The sequence below is a fragment of the Astatotilapia calliptera genome, chromosome 3 (assembly GCF_900246225.1).
Source record: "Astatotilapia calliptera chromosome 3, fAstCal1.2, whole genome shotgun sequence".
Taxonomy (NCBI): Eukaryota; Metazoa; Chordata; class Actinopteri; order Cichliformes; family Cichlidae; genus Astatotilapia; species Astatotilapia calliptera.
Genome location: NC_039304.1, coordinates 27,128,742 through 27,146,411, shown reverse-complemented (window position 1 = coordinate 27,146,411; position 17,670 = coordinate 27,128,742). Strand labels below are relative to the sequence as shown.

The following is a 17,670-nucleotide window of genomic DNA, read 5'->3' as shown; positions in this document are numbered from 1 at the left end:
GAGCTGTCGGCGGACACGCGACACAAAAACAGTCCGGTCCGTGTACAAGGACCGCGTGCATATCTATCAGCTGGGCTCAGCCTCAGCTCAAAACGTCCATCAGCGACCTGCGGCCAGCACCACCTACTTTGCTTTGCACACACACAAAAACAAACACACACACACACACATATATATATCTAACCCCCCTCCTGCGCCCTCCTGTTTTTATAAAATGTTTTTATTATTCACCTTCGCTGCTTGATTTCTCCTCCAGCGGAGCTTGATCAGGTGCGCTGTTTCTGCCCCGCTCCGGTTACCCTGTCTGGGTGGCTCGCCAGCCGGCGTCGGGGTGCTGCTGCGCGGGCGGCCGGCGGTCAGCAGCGGCAGGAGGAGCAGCAGGAGGAGGAGGTGGTGGTGGAGGAGGAGCAGCGGCGGCGTGCGGGTCTCTCCGGTGGTGCTCGCCTTGCAGAGAGAGCGGTCATACGCATAGCGTCGGAGCGGATCTGAATCAGGTAGCAAGAGGAGGAAGGGGAGGGAGGGAGCAGGGGGTGAGAGAGAGCGAGCGAGCGAGAGATTTAAAAGCGGCCGTGTTGAGACGCTTCAAATCGCCGTATCGGGGTTAAACTGAGAGCAAATAACGTGCACAAACACACACACGCATGCGCCTGCAAGCAGGAAAGACAGACCTGCTGAACATAAGCAGAGCTACGTTAATTAACACAGTGGACCTTTGAATGAGGGGGAAGACATCGTTTAATCAAAATCGTCCTGAGGTAAAGAAAAAACAAACACGCAATGAGCTTTTACTGATTGTGCATTAGCGCTTAACAATAAGTGTGTAATTACAGCGCTGCCAAGCGTTGATTTGAAAGGCAAAAGTCGATTAAAATGCCAACAATCCTTTGTTGTTGTTACGTGCACACGGTATACCGTTTCTCAGCCTGGGCTGACTTGGGCGCATGATGGACGTGGTTGGTTTATGGACACCTGTATGCAGCTGGAAAGCATGCTCAATCATCCAGGTAAGGAAATCTTAGAAAGTTCATTCTCTTCATTCATTTCTTCATTTTCAGTGGAAGAAACGTTTTGTCACTCATCTAAGTGACTTCTTCAAACAGTAGACGTCACATGGTGACCTTCAGTCACTTGGTTACTGAAGAAGTCCTCTTAAGAAGTTCAAGTGACTTCTTCACAACGCAAAGCAGAACCACCTTAACTGCATCTTTGACACATGTAGGAGCAGTGTTTCTAACTGTGCAATTTCTCCAGATGTGTCAGCTCCTCACCCGCTTTCAGAGGCTTAGAAAATTCGTCCAGTTGTATTCAGAACTCTTAAGGTCATTACCGAGATTTCATGACCTGAGGTGAGGGTCGGGACATAAAGCTACACCAGGAAAGTTCAGTACAGCATCTGCAATACTGCTGACGGTGCACCAATCCGTCAGTCATATTCTCACTCCACCTTTCCATCACTTGTGAGTGAGACCTCAAGATACATGAAGTCCCTTGCTTGAGGCATGCTATTTCTACCTATTTCTACGTACAAAGTAGGAGCATTCCACCATGCTGAATCTCATCCTAGCTATTTCACACTCAGCTGCAAAGTGCTCCAGTGCACACTCTGAAGATGCCAACAGCAACACATCATTTACAAAAAGCAGAAATGCTCCTTATCCTGGCCATGCCTTGAGATCCTGTCCATGAAAATCAAGGACAGGATTGGGACACCATGCTCCTACAGTATAGCCGTCAGGTGCCCCAGGGACCTTTGTAAGGCCGTAAGTCTTCTCCAAATCTACAAAACATATATAGTCTGGATAGTCAAACTCCTGTGATTCCACCAGCGGTCCTACAAGGGTGAAGATCTGGTTAAATGTTCCATGGCCAGGAAGGAATCCCTTTTGCTCCTCCTGAATCAAAGGTTCAACAGTCTTCCAGGGTCTCTTTTCCAGCACCTAAAATAAACTTTCCTTCGAAGGTTGTAATTGGAGCACACCCTGCAGTCCCCCTTTGTTAAAAGGGGAACCACCATACTGGTTTGCCTCTTTACAGGCACAGTCCCAGACCTGCATGCAACATAAAAGAGATATGTCAACCAAGACAGCTCCAGAATGTCCAGAGTCCTTAAGATTTAAGGGAAAATCTCACCTAAACCACCAGGGAGCTTTCCAATAACCCAGCAACATCTACAAGCAATAATGTAACTGGTGACACTTCCACCAAGTCCTAAGGCTCTGCCTCCTTTACAGAGGAAATTTTGGCTGGATAGGAGTTCCTCAAAGGCCAGAAGTTCTCCTACCCAACCAATTACTGAATTGCTGCTCACCAAAACTTCTTTGAGGCCTGCCAAAAGTCCTCCTCCACAGCCTTCCCGAACGCTTCTGTAGCTGCCCTTTTGGCCTTCCAATACCTGTCTGCTGCTTTAGTAGACCCCCGGCCCAACCGGTCCCATACATGAAAGGAGGCTTATGGAATTACACGAAAGCCCAGGTCATATTTAGGACCACTGTCTAAATGGTGTACAAGTTTACAGATATAGATTTAGTCTTCCTCCTTTTTACCCTACAGGTAGCATTTACCAATTCACTCACATGCATACAAAGCCTTTGTTTTTTTTTGCACTTTTAAGTGTCACACACATTCTTACAGATGCATTTTGCAATGGAGTTTGAGCTTTACCATCCAACCCAACGGCAATCGAAATGTAGACCGAGGGATGTGAGGACTGCACCACCTGCTCTAGCTCTGCCTGACCTACAGCCACTGAGTGCCTCCTATGTGTATACATTTAATTGCCTTTGTTGGCTGACAGGCTGGGGTATCAAGCATTTTTGGACAGAATGGAGCACTTGCCAATGCCTGAGAAATCAAAGTCAAACAGAGTCATCCGTGGATTGAATAAATACACCTTCCACAATTGGAGTTAGAGGCTTTAAATGTTGCTCGCAGACAGCAAACAATCTCACCTCGTGTTCCATTTATCAGCCGCTCTGGAGCTTTCAGTCCTTTTACATGATCTCCAGCTTTCATTTGTTTGTGGAAACCTGTGCACGGCTTGAAAAATGAACGCTCTCTCTGTATACATATACATATATATTTTAATTTTAAATCCAGAACAAGCCATGACAAATCCCGAGGGCTCATAAAGCATAAGAAAAAAACCAGTGATTATTCTTTTCTTGCTTTCCTATACTGCTTTGCCTTTCACGCTTCTTCAAGTGAAACCAACCGAGAAAGGGGATAAAACACAGTTGAACTCCTCACAACTCATGCTGCACTAAATCTATAACCATGAGCCAAAAAATAATAACAATAATAATAATCCTTTAGACGAATAATGACGCAATTGAGAGCCGGTCCAGTCAAATCTTTTGCTTTTAATGTGTTTGCTTTTCACAGGAAGGGGGGTGCAAACGGACTGGTTTAAAAATGTAGTGGCACAGCATTCCTCTCGCACACAATAACGCATCTATTTCGCTCAAAGTGCTGCCCAGACATGCTCTCAAAAACTCGCCTCGCACTTAAGCGTCTGCGCTTCTGCTCTCTCAGATCTCGATCTGCTGACTGATTTGCGCTCAAATTTCAGCTCAGTCAATAAGGAGAGCCCACACCTAATGGAGAGCTGGAGCTCCATTTGAGAGATAGTGAGACAGAGAGATCTGCATTAATAAGGTAGAGAGTCAGAGCGAGCGACACGTGCACACTAACACAGATACAAGGAGAGTGACAGGCAGACGTACACACACACACACACTGGCAGCACTCAGTGCAATAGTAATTTGTTTACAGTTGATTAAATATTCATGCTGAATTAGCGGTGAGCCTGCCAACAGTCACTTCATTTACGCCCCGTGTGTGTGTGTGTGTGTGTGTGTGTGTCCGTGCCCTCCTCAGCCTCAGCCTTCCTCCACCTGTAAATGTGTGTTTTTTTCTTGTTGTTGTTGTTTGTTGGCTTGAGAAAAAAAAGACAAGACACAAGCACAGGCATGCGCTCACACCTGATGAACTCCCCTGACGATCAGGTGATGTCCTTATTGTATTAGACTCTTTCCTCCGGTTGCCCTTGACAACAGTGAGAAAGAAGGAAGGGCGAAAGGATGGAGATGAGGGAGGGAGGAAGACGACCGAGGGCGAAAGAAATAAAACACATGTCAGCTGAGAGTATGGGACTTGTTTTTATAGTATTTCCATGAGGAATTGTTCTGGAGCTGGGGTTAGAGATGAACACTTCACTGTGGGACATATGCGGTGAGTATTTTATCGATCGATTAGTAGCATTGAGCCTGTAGGAAGCCTGAGACAGATGTGTTTTATCTGTTCCTCTGGCATGGCCAAAAAAATCAAGGTAACGGAGCCCTGCAGATATGGCATGAGCTGCCTGAGGTAATCAGATCAGCAGAGTCAGTGACCTCTTTTAAATCTCTCCTTAACAGATACTTTAATTGGAGAGCCTTTCCAGATTCAATTCTCTTTTAATTGATCTGGTTAAATGCTATCAGTAACAGTAGGAGGGAGGACCTTCATAGTGTGCAGTAAAAACCCAAGAATATTGCAGAAAGAACCCCAATGATCACAAAGTCCCCAGAAAGCAAGCACTTGGCAACTGTGGGGAAGAAGAAAACCATTTAAACATGGATCAGAAAATTGGGAAGCACATCTATTCTGTTTCAAAGAATAAAAGCTGTTTTCTTTTTCTCTTCTTTTGTCCAGAAAATTGTTTCAAATTCAGATATATCCAGTTCCCAGTGTGTTGAAGATTTGGCCACTAATTTACATTTCTACAGTTTATGGCTCTGTTCTAAGACCACCATCCCAAGGCTGTGATGTACAAAAATGGAAAGGTGAACAGCGGGAATACACTGCGCCTGGTGGCTTCCCAATTTAGCTGTGATGCAGCCACTAGAGCTGACTGCACCCACCCAAGACAATTCCCGCAATTCCGGTGTTGCAGAAGCATCCGATCACTTAAAGTAACACTGCGTTCTATTATATCTACTAGAGCCATGTTAAACTGAACAGAGCAGATAAGAAGGGCAGACAGTCTGGCACAAGAACGGCATAGGGAACTATGAATTTTCAAAATAAAAGTGCTCAGCCAGACTAAACATTTAGCTTCTGAGATGATCCCTGAGTGATATGAAGGCATGGGAAGCTTTATGGAACAAGACTGCATCAACGATGCGGCGTCAAAGACATGCATTAATTGTATTCCCATGCTAAGGCAGCAGATCTGCAGTAATAACCCTGTACAGAACAGAGAAGACACCAATACCAATAGACCTAACAAACATGGAACTAGTTTGAAGGTGGGTTGCAAAGGTGCTTGCAAGAGAGAGACCTATGCACAGGCTAAAGCTGTTTAAGTTGCCCTATATATGCTGCTGTGATCACTTCGAGGCCACCTTTGAAATGAGGACATCCAACAGAGATACGATAACCAAACGAGGAGCAAGTTTGACAGGAGTTCCTCTGGCGTAAATGATCAAACCAATGGAGAATCCCACAAACGGCACCGAAGAAAACATGGCTAAAACAGGTTGAAGATGACATCAGAGATCGCAGAATAAATCTCGACGAGGCCAGGACAATCGCCAACGATCGCCATCCATGGAATTGAGTTGTAAAGGAAATGCGACAACCACTGGCACCCACAGCAGCGTATAGGCTTAGGAGCCAATCCAGGCCTAATGCCAGCTACGGATCAAAGAAAAGAAGAAGACACCTGAAGCCACACAGCTATCAAGCTGGTTACCCCCATCAACCAATACTTTTAAACAGTAGGAGTGATCTTAATTATCATAACGTCATACACTGCACACACAAATATGACACACGATTCTTGTTTATGTATTTGACTTATATACTTAAATATCTTATATACAGTATGCAGTATGTGCTGATTGGACCAGACCATGTGCAGCTCTCTAAGGGGGTATTAACTAATTTATCTCCAATGTTATATATTTTCTTTGACTTATGTATTGCCTATTTGCTTAGTGCTGTGTTGAGTATTACTAGTTGGTTAAATTTTTTGTTGTTAGATTTGTTTCTATTTTTGTTCCCCTTATGGATCAACCGTGTCTGATTAGCCACAATTTAAGTCCGCTCTATCCACTTTAGATCAGTTTTATTCTGTTGAGCAGGTAATTCTGTTCATTTCACCTCTGTGTTGTTACTTTATTTTGTATATTTTTGCAGTTTTGGGCAAATAAAACCAGTTTTTCTCAAAAGAACCAACGTGTCTTTATGCTATGTGTAATCACCTCGGTCTCTCAAAGGTGCCATCCTGAGGCACCAGATGATGTGGGCTGGCATCGAGATCAGCTATTATTAGATGATGTACTGGGACTGCAGGCGGAGTTTAACTCCATGGCCTGCGTGAACTAACACTGTGCTCAAGTTCTGTTTGAAAAACAACCCTAAAAATCCACTGAAACGTTTTTCACAGTCACCTGTGTAACGAGAGAAACCCAGTGATCTCCTATGAGCAAACACTTGGCAGCAGTAGGGGAATAGAAAAAAAAAAAAACATGGCTCAGAGCAGGCTCAAAGAGGGCCGCCATCTGCCTCCACCATTTGGGGTGAGCACAGGGTAGAAAGCAGAGCAGAAAAACAAAAAGGTGGTGGATTGTGTTGTTTGTGTCACGTTTAGGAAAATTTAAACCTTTTTTATTTTATCATTTGATTGTGCTAATTAAAAGTGAGATAAATCAGGTGTTTCGTGTGCTTCTTTTACCGATCAGACCAAAGAAGCTACAGTTCTTTGGAAAAGCAGGAGGAGGCAGGAGAGATGAGGAAGAGCCAAGGCCCTGGCGCCTTCGCTCGATCTGTCACACACAAACTCTTTCTCTCTCTCACACACACACCTCCTTCAAGGTCTCCCGGGGAGCTGCTTACAGGTTGTCAAATTTCCTCTCGTCCTCATCCGAGTGGCGCGCAGCGTGAGCAGCAATCAGAGGCGAGCAATAAAAGAAACTGATAACAGAGAGATAATTAACAGCTCTGTGTTACGTATCAAACTGAAGGGCAAATTAGCGCACAATCATTATCATCATGCAGCAGACTGTCGCACTTCCTGTACTAATCTTTCACAAAGCCAGTTATACTCTCACACCCTGTATTTATCTCTTTAATAATGTGCAGCTAACACATCGCAGGAACTGCTCTCGCGTTGTATTCTCATGCTTATTACTGCTGCTGTTTGCAGAGAAAATACACATTATTTAGTATTCTGGAGAAAGCAGTGGTGCTGCTGTTTCTCTGTGGTCACTATGCTCGTGTTTTGGGCCTTTGAGTTGCATGTAAAGCACACATAAATGCTCTTTCTAGATGATTGAACTATTAGTGCCTTTTGAAGCATTTTTATAGAATTATCCAGCCTATAATATGTCTTGTTGTGCAGTTACTTGTAGTAACAGACCATTCAGGAAGTCTCTGCTGTAGGTGAGTGAAATGCTAGTGCTAACAGTGCTAGCAGGTAACAGTGCTACAAACTGCAGTTTGTAGTGTTTGGCTTTGTTTTGGTTGGATGCTCCTTAACTGTCCAAATATATTATTTTACCTACCTGTGTACAATCAAATTCAAAAATTGGTTGTAAACACACTCCTTTACATTGTTGCCAAGAGCTGAATAGCTTTATTTTTGGTTAAATCTACTATTTCATATTTAACACTCTATAATAGAAACAGAAGGGTCAAACATAAACAGGGAAGCCTGTCTGATGGCACACACACACATTCAGTGACACACATATCAGATGGGAAATGCCATAATCCCAGTCCTAATCCTACTGTCATTCATGTTGTCACCACCTACAACTAAACCCACACACACACAGCGCAAGAAATCGTTACATAAGATCTTAAAATAAGCCGGCCCACAAATATCGAATATGAGTCACATAAGAGAGTTCACGGAGGGAAGTTAATGGCTTCTGTTGAAGAAAACCGTTTCCTTACTCAGCCATTAAATGTGTCTTTTAACGGTTATTTTTGAAATCAGCTGTTATTATTTTTGTTTGTTGTCAAAGCAGTAGCTGCATACCTATCTGACTAAATTACAGGATACTGAAACAAGATTTAAGGTTTTGTTAACAAGCTTTCTTTCTATCAGAGAAAATATTACATGTTATACCATAAAGTCACATTCAGGCAAGAATATTTTCAAAATAAAATATCTTTCTTATTGATCTTATCTGTTGTGGCAGTTTTGATTAAAAAAACCTGCTTCTTGCTTTCAAACCATGTCTACTTTTACTATTTACATACAACTAATAACAAACCGCATATTCAGGCTGATTGTGGTAACATTGCACAGGCAAACTGTATCTGCTTTATACCTTCCAAATAATTGAGATTTTAAAAACCCTTAAAGCCTTCCTAAGTGCTTTGCAGTTGATCTCCTGATTAACTTTAGGACAACAGAGGTTAAAAACTTGGCAAAGAACCAATATGCTTTTAAAAGGTCATTAATGGGTGAGGGCAACATTATTTGAATTGATCTGAAATCGACCCCGGGCTTATTGCGTTGGGTAATTAGAGACATTCAGGGGAATTGAGCAGCAGTTATTCCAGTTATTCCTTCACTAATCCTGGATCAAGCCCTCAGTACTGCATCTTAAATTGTTTGGAGCCAACATGATGCAGTTCCTGAAGCTCACTTAGTGTGTGCACCCTCTGCCTTGTCAATGTATGCACCATGCGCTACTATGCTGCCACCTAGTGATTTGTTCTATTAAAAGAAATGAACCTGGGGTGTGCAGGAACAGACTCAGCATGCAGAGGAAATTCAAGAAAAAGGATAAGAGGAAATGAAAAAAAAAACAAGAAGAAGAGGAGGCTGACTTGTTATTGGAAGCTCGATAAGCGGTGGTGAAGTCTAACGATAGGCTCTTTGAGGGTATTAATTATTAAGTGTGGTCTACGATTTCTCCTTTGATCTGTGGGAAGGGGTAATCACGGTTAAGGCTAATGAGGCGTGTGATGAGACGAGGGGAGGTGAAGAGCAGCAGAACAGAAAGAAAAGAGGATGGGGATGGGAGACAGGCCGCTCGTAACATCGGGAAATGGCAAGACGAGGATTAAAGGGGAAGATGGCGAGGAAAAAAGGAGGACATTTCATTATTCCTCACCACAGTGTCTGTCTGTGATAAGGATTAGAGTGGCTTGCTGAATCATTATTTTGCTTATCGGAAAATTCAAATACAATCTTCTCAGTGTCACGTACCTCCAGAGTAAATATGTTGAGCATAAAATAAAAAATAAGCTTTCTTGTATTTAAATGTTTTGATTTAAAGGCTTCATTGAACAGAGTTTAACAAATCTGAAAAAGTGTCATTACATATAATCTGAATTAAACAGAGTAGGGTTGCATGATTATGAAATGTTGGGCTGATACAATACAGTCTTTGAAACAGCAAGTTTGCAGAATACCGATATTTTTTTCCATAACGGTTTATTTTTGCTGTTAGTTATTTTTTCCTTTCTGTCATAATAATACTTCAAATTATCTTTGATGTTTTTAACTTTCATGTGATACGACGCGCACCCCCAACATCGGAGAGCGTCATTTAATAGACTGGTATCAGTCAACAAGACTGATACTTCGAGCGATATTTTGGTTATTTCTTATTAGTCACATTACAAAAAGTGAGTGACTATAATCAGCCCTGATTAGTTATGAAATTCATTTAAATAGATTATTACATTGTCATGGATAATGTGATTAGCGTTTGACCAGTGCTGAATACGTTCCTCTTTAAACTGAAGTGTCTTTTATTAGTCTGACGGTTTTGTTATTGTGACTTAAATGTGTTTGTTTTTACTTATGATATGGATCAGAGTTGTTTTTTAATATATTTTAAATCCCTTTTTCTTCATATTAAAAGTGAAAAATATTTTGATTAAATTCTGCAAGTTTTCTATGTGTATTTCTTTTTTAAAAAAGAAGACAATTTTGTGTTTGCTTCCATCTTTTCAAATATGAGGAGCAACAAACTATTACACTTTGACTACTCTTTGTTTTCCAGTGGATTAACTACATTACCAAAACATTTTCTGTAAGAAACAGCCTACATTTCATTTTCCAATCCTTTGTAATGGTATTGTGATTTTGATATATCGTTTTTAATTAGGCTGTGATATTATAGGAGACAGAGTTGAAGTCATTTAAGTGAGTAGTCTAAGGAGCCAGTTGCGCTTCTTTTTCTGTTTGGGCTTTTCCTCTGACATGTTTTCATTTTGGGCCTCTGGATTTTGTTGTTTGGTAACGCTGGCCTCTTCTTTTTCTTGCTGATTCTTCTGGAGTGTCTTTTAGTCCATCTTTTTACAGCCACTGGTAGGATTTCTGGATGTCAGCCACTTCCTCTATCTGCTGGTGGTACATACTGGGCAGGAGCTTGTCCTGCCATGATGGCTCCTCCCCTTGCTCCTCTTTCTTGGGTTTCTCCTGCCTGAGGTATTCACTGAGCATGCTGTCGGTTGTGGACATCTTCCTGATGTACTCGTGGATGTTCATTGTCCTATCCTCGACCGTGGTTCTGACACTCACCTAGTTTCCTAGTGAAACCCACCATGCATGATCGGGAGCTTCCTTGTCTTCATGTCAGTGGCTTTCACCTCCTCCTTTGGTCAGCTTATTATCCCAGCAGGGTATCTGATCACGGGGAGGGCAGAGGTGTTGATAGCCCAGATACTGTTCTTACCATTCAGCTGCATCCTCAGGACTTGCCTGACCTTCTGCAGGTTGTAATCAATCCAGGTGAACAGATTGGTCAGCGTAGTCTTGCAGTCTCAGGTGGTTGCTTCGTCTACCAGTAGCTGGTGTTTTGCTTCTCTGGTATTCCTGCCAACTCCTTTCTGTGCCCCACTCATGTATTGAGGCATACGCCTGTTCATCTTAGCCACCATGACACCTGACAGGAACTTCCATGCGGTACTGAGGCAAGTTATAGGCCGGTTGGATGGAACCGGTTCCTTCTCGGGATCCTTGTGGATCAGAACTGTCCGGATTTCAGTTAACCACTCTGGTTGTCTCGCTCATCAACTAGCAGCTGGTTCATTTGTGCTGCCAGACACTCCTGGAGTGCTGTCAGCTTCTTCAGCCAGTAGGCGTGTCGGGGCCTTGTACTGTCCAACTCAGTGGTTGCTACTGGACCCAGGTCAGGGAGGTTGCTATGGTCTGTTCTTAGATCCATTAGCCACTGAGCATTGCTCTTATGGGTTGCGTCCTTCCGGCATTCAGCAGATAGGGGAACCCTAAAATTGGTGGCTCAGTGTGGGGAAAAGATCACATCAAAAACACACATTAATTTCTATTGAGAGCTCTACTAGCTTTTCTTAGTGTACAACCTATTTACAAAAAAGTGTACAGGCTACTCTTTGTGGATGTACACAACTGAATTTAAAAAGACGTAAGCAGTTGTTTGGCTTATTTCCATCCTCTACACTGGTAGTATACTGTTTATGCTATGTTTCTTCTAGATTTAAGGGGGTAACAACGTTTTTCACACCACTGTGTGTACAGTATGAAGAAAATCTAACTCCAGAGTGTCTTAGGAGCCTATAAAGAAAATCAAAAATACATAAAATGGTACCTTTCTGCTCTAAAACAGTCCAATTTCATTTAATTTAGTGAATTTATATTCTTGCATAGAGTTAAATAGCTTTATGCGAGGCTGCTGTGCACATAGGATACAAACCCTCTGTAAGTCTGTTATGTGTCAGTTGAAAAATACAAGAACGTATGAGTCACACATAAAACCTTGAGTGGCACACATCTCTGTGGCTGTCGCAGTGGTTTCCTGAGATTAACATAAAGACTTGAAAAATCTGCATCGAGTAGGGATTAAGAGCCACCACCTCCTTAACCCAGCTCTGTATAAAAACAGAGAGATAAACCGCTGACAGGACTCCATTCAAAGGTGACAAGCCACCCCAGCATCCTCACAGCCTAATAACCGAGTCTGTGTAAAAAAGGCAAACACAGTAATCAATCATTTTACAGATGGTTATTTGCTGGTTGCCTGGTGCTGAGCAGTCACCAGGCAACCTCCTGACATCTCATGTTGACCCCAAGAAATAGTTTGGCACGTGAGCGTCTGTTAAAAACGGCAAAGTCTCATTTTTCCTTTCTATTTTTATTTCAAAGAAAAAAGATAACTTTCTCCCCAAATATCAACATTATCACCCTGAGAGATGACAGATTGTATTTGTTTAAGAATACAATAATATTCTTGTTTTGTTTTGCATTCTTTGCTTCACTTGTATTTGCATTTGCACCCACTCATCCATACACTGCTTCTTTGTGCTTTTTATGCACATTTTAATTACTCTGCATACTCTCAACAGATGCACTGTGGGCAATTTGGGGTTCAGTATCTTTTCCAACAACACTTCGTCATGCGGACCGAGCCTGCAGAGAAGGACCAACAATGCAATGTCAACACTCCTCCAATGATTCAAGGGTGTTTCTCCCATCTCTTTTTTAGATTTTTAATTGTCATTTAATGACCATTATAAATGCAGACACGAGATATCAGCAAATAGCCAGTATCAGCCGATGTATCCATATCGTTAAAATATTGTAAAACTAATTAAAAATGCTAGTTTAAAAACTTGTTTGGTGATGTCTGCAATAATACTGGCATATGAAGAAAGCTGTAATAGCTCATTACTGAATTCTGGAAATCTGCAGATGGAAAAGTAATCTAACTTCTAGTCCATTTAAAGTTTTATCATCTTGTATGTACACTACGTTTGCGTGTACATGTACAGTAAAAGCTCCTGAATAGCTGTCGAATGGGAGCGAGGTCAGTTTCTGAATGCTATTTCTGCTCTCAGCTGGGGTCTCCTACAGGTGTTAGACCCACTGACACAGTTGAATCAAACAGCAGAGACATTTAATGAATGATACCTGATGGCAAAAAAAGAAACACGGCATGTGGAGGCAGAGGGAGAAAGGTTGTTAAAGCAAGAACAATGGAGAAAAAGAGGCAGAGGATAACTAAACATAAAGAAGCAAATGCAGGAAAGAAACTGAGCTAGAGGTACAGTACACAGAGACAAAGAAAAAAAATTGAGTGCATCCCCCCCTCCGTGATCTATTGAAGCTATAAATACCACTGTGGGATACATAGATCAGGAACATTTGAGTCATCTGCCATTTGAAGGCTGGTCTAATGCACCCGACCTGCTTTGAACACCCATGCTGAGCCACAAGTGCAGACTGCACGTCAAACTTCAATGGCTCTGGCAGAAAATTACAGGTGAACACGAGGACTGGAAATTAGGTGAGTGCATCGTGAGTCTCGTCAATAACGCAAGCAGCAGGGGGGGAAAAAACAAGAGGGGAAAGATGAACATAACCCATCCACTGACAGACAGACAGAGAGACACAAGTGGAAAAACAAAGAGGCCATTGTGTGTTTGACTGGGCCTGCTCTTCACCATATTGGTTTCTATGAGAACACAAGACTGAGAGAGCGAACAGGTGGTAACCTCAAAGAGCAGAGCAACACATCCTGTTGGCTTCTACAACCAGGAGTCTTACACGTCACACAAACACAGAGCTGCTAATGAAGCAACATGCTGAGACAGGCTTATGAACAGATTTCTCGCGGAGTTTTAGCTCAGTGTGTTAGTATTACGACTGTGGAGGTGGAAATCGCTGGTTCGAATCCCCAGTTACCCGCTTCCCTTATGAACGGATGAGGGCCAAAGGTAGCCAGCAGAATAACTACTCTGAGTACTGCTGAATAAAATAAGTAGAAAAGCCTTCATATTTCAGCTATATTTGTGCTTTTAGCCCAATAAGAAACAACACAAGAAAACAAAGGAAAACAGTGAGTTTTTCTTAGGGCTTAACATTCCTACTACCAACATGGGGTCCATGTATGTTAAATATGTTATTAGGACTAACATCGCCAAATAATAATAATGGATTGCATTTATATAGTGCTTTTTCAAGACCGTCAAAGCGCTGTACAATTCCACTATTCATTCACTCTCATACACTGGTGGAGGCAAGCTACAGTTGTAGCCACAGCTGCCCTGGGGCAGACTGACGGAAACGAGGCTGCCATATCGCGCCATTGTCTCCTCTGGCCAACACCAGTAGGCGGTAGGTGAAGTGTCTTGCCCAAGGACACAACGACCAAGACTGTCCGAGCCGGGGCTCGAACCGGCAACCTTCCGATTACGAGACGAACTGCCAATTCTTGAGCCACGATCGCCACTTAATAAAAAATAAATATAAATCAGTGTATCAATAAATAATCTTGTGCTTGGTTAGAGGTGTTGAAGTGATTTCAGTCGGAATAATGTAACGAAAGAAGTTAGATGTCCACATTTCACCGGTTGTAGATTCATGTTAACATGCTGCAGGAGCCAATGCACCAACCAATGTAACAAGTGTAACTAATATGGTAAGAAATGCACTAATCAGCTGTGTTTGGCCCAAAGAATAAAAGCAATACATTTTGGTGAGAAGCTGACTGAAACCACAAAACTTTATTTATGACTGTGATGCCAGTGAGTGAACTACTCATACTTGTACCAGAGGCATCAAGATAAGCATGCAGGTGTTAACCTCAAAGTGCAGTTTACTAAACCTCAGGCAACAAATTAATTTACCAAGAGACACAACAAATAATGGAGGTGAATCATCAGCACTAGCAGCAGCAGAGGAGCTGCCAGTCCTGTTGTAAGAAGCATTAATAGCAACAACTGTACTAATCCCGTGGAAATTTCACAACCAAAAACAGGAGCAGCGACGCGCTCGTGCAGTAAATTAAAATGTAATTTTGCTGTCACAGTACTGCAAAGATTTCTCACTGTCATTACGAATCCAGCACAGCTACACTGTGTTGCAAAAGAATGACATTAATTCCTCTATATCTTTGGATCAAAGCGATCTTGCGCATGCTTCAAAATATACCCATTATTGTCTCACAGGACAAATCGCAATATGTGAAACACAACAAAAGTCCAAGGAGCAAGAACAAAGAAAAAAGTATTGACCAAATCATCAGTCTGTTTGAGCACCAACATGTTTACATAGATTACCTCATAGGATTGTGTAAATGTGATAGAGTCACTTTACAGGCTGACATTTACCTAAAACTCCAATCAATCTGATGTGTCAGTGGTTAAGAAATCATTTCCCGGACAACAAGAGCTCAGGAATTAGCACAGAACTGCAGGGAAACACGAAACGATCATTGACAGAGCTCAGTCTATGTCAGGCTCATGGAAACTTAATCGATGAAGCTGTACATAATCTGAATTGCACCAAATGTCAAACTAAGAAGAGTTTGTCTTGAGTAAATGTTGTTGAGTTCAGCTTCCCTCCTTACTCCCATCAGGGGAATACGCCGAAGCTAAATGGAGACTGAACAACACCCACCCCACCTCCAGACCACAGAGCTGCTGGGACTGGAGTATCACATACAAGAGCACTTGACTTAAGCTTTTTATAATGCATGGACTCAAATTAAGGACTGTGCCACTAATCACTGAGTTGCTCGGGATAAGGCCTTTGAGAATTTTAAAAGCACAATGAGTAAAGAGCATAAAAGTTAAGGGGCAATTCGACATATTACTACACGTCAAAGTCTGTTAAATGTATCTTTAGAATGTCTGCTGAATAAAATTTGCATATGTTTTGTGTTTCCAGCGGAAATCTGGTCAACAGCTTCCTTCTCTGCATCCTAATTGAGGATAAGAGCTCCTGTAGAGGTTCCATTAGAATACTTTTATGTTTTCTGTGCTACACACAAGCGTTAAAGTGGGCTTGAACGATGTAGGAAAGGTAGAATAATGGCTAAAACTGTGGAATGAGTTCATTTTTCATGTGTTACTGCCTGGAGGTGCTCAATAATAAGAAAGTAATGTCATCCCACAGTCTCACTTACAGCCTCAATCTATCTTTCTCTTCTCAATTCTTGTAATTTGTTCACAGTACAGGTGTCAGTTTTGGATGACCCTTCTTTTTTTTTTTTTTCTCCTGTCCTGTTTGGTTCTTTTGCCATCAGAATTGTTGTCTAAAGGCAAAGAAAGATGCCCAACGGATTTACTTTACCAAATAGACCATCCCGGCCTTGCCGTAATGGTCTATTTGATTCACCTTTGCTTTTATTGTTTATTTTATTTTCACTTGCTACACACGGGACAGACTTGACTGGGGGAAAGAAAGAGGGAAAGAAAAACAGTGGGGAAGAGGAATAGTGATAAAGGGCAAAACCCCCCAAAAGCAAACAAAACAAACAGACAAAAAATACATATATCAATCACCTGGATCACCTGTTGAGAAAGAGAAAAAAAGCAAAAAAACAGCAATCATCGCGATGATCTATGTGAATATAACAGTAAATACTAAATATTGAATATTATTGTGCCACACGTTGGATGGACAGCGCACAGTGTGCTTTGAGGTATGAGCCAAAAAGGGTGTAGTTTGTGTGTGTGAGCACCCGTGTGTACACCTGTGAGCATGGACGCGCTTGTTTTTAAAAGGTTCCTTCATGTAATGATCTGCTAGAGGGTGTGGGGGGGCCACAGCCCCGTCCTCCGGGGCATGAAGCAGGTATGGAGGAGATCAAAACTCCAGACATCCAGAGGCCCCCAGAACACAAGAGACCATGGAAGACCAACAGAGGGGCAGCCGCGCCACTGTCCCAGAAAGAGCTGAGGAGTCCCAGATGAGGGCTCACTCAGCAGCCGCGGAGCAGAAGCCAGGGGGAGTTGCAGTGACGCGCCCGTGAGCTCTGCTGGCAGCCAGCCGTGCCTGAGTGACCGAGCCCCAGGCCGAGAGGCCGGGGGCACCCCACCTCTGAAGTGGACTGAGCGAGCCCCAGGCTCCAGGCCCCGACAAGCAGCCACCAGGAGTGAGCTGGTGGGTACCTGGACGCCCATCCCCGGACACCAAGAACCACCAACGCACCGATGTCTGAGGGCGTCTGCCACTGGCAGGGGGAGTGGTGGGGGGAGATAGGCCTCCATACCTTGGAGGGCCTGAGATGTCCCCAGAGAGGTGGCGTCCCAATCTGACATATAGACACAGACATACAGGCACACACAGATACAAACATCCATTCCCACCCTCATGCTCTCATATGCAATTACTCAACACTCACCCAACGTGGAGACAGACATAAAGAGACGCTGTACTCACAATCACACTCCCCAAGCGTACTCTATGCCCCAGGTCTAGGTACCCCTGCCCCTGGAGGGGGAAACTCCACCCAGACCCAGGTAGTGTTACCCTCTTCCCTGGGGTGGAGAGAAGCAGACTGCCCCGACTTGGCAGCAGCAGGGAGGCCCCATAATCCAGACTCCGATCGGACGGCCAACTCTCCTCCATGTTATCCAAACTTACGTTCCGTGATGTTGTCGTTCTTTTTGCTCAAAGAGACAATTCTGAGAACTCACGACTGCAGTGCACTTCCCAAGATTTGATCCAATTTGTGCTCAAAGGTGTTATTCGAGCTAGCCCCTCCAGATGTAATCCAGTTTTCCACTCAGAAGAGGTCTTGTTCTGAGTATTCACGGCAGCCGTGCGTTCTCCAAAATCTTCTCCGTGCTGCACTCAATGAGCCCATTTTTAGAAACTCACGCCTCGTCCCATCATTTCAATCCCAGTGGGCAGCCTTGTGGGGGTTTGAACAGCCGGTTCCACTTCCTTAATTCTTC

General features: G+C 43.1%; 1 protein-coding gene across 2 annotated transcripts in view; it reads right to left on the bottom strand.

The window, feature by feature from the left end:
- LOC113019099 (diacylglycerol kinase delta) overlaps positions 1-731 on the bottom strand; it is a 92,428-nt gene extending 91,697 nt beyond the window's left edge. Inside the window, exon 1 of one of the 2 annotated variants that reach the window (XM_026162619.1) lies at positions 232-731. The gene's annotated coding sequence lies outside the window, so the exon portion shown is untranslated. The remainder of the gene's footprint in view (positions 1-231) is intronic. The other variant, XM_026162620.1, reaches the window with a different exon arrangement.
- Positions 732-17,670: the final 16,939 nt, after the last annotated feature.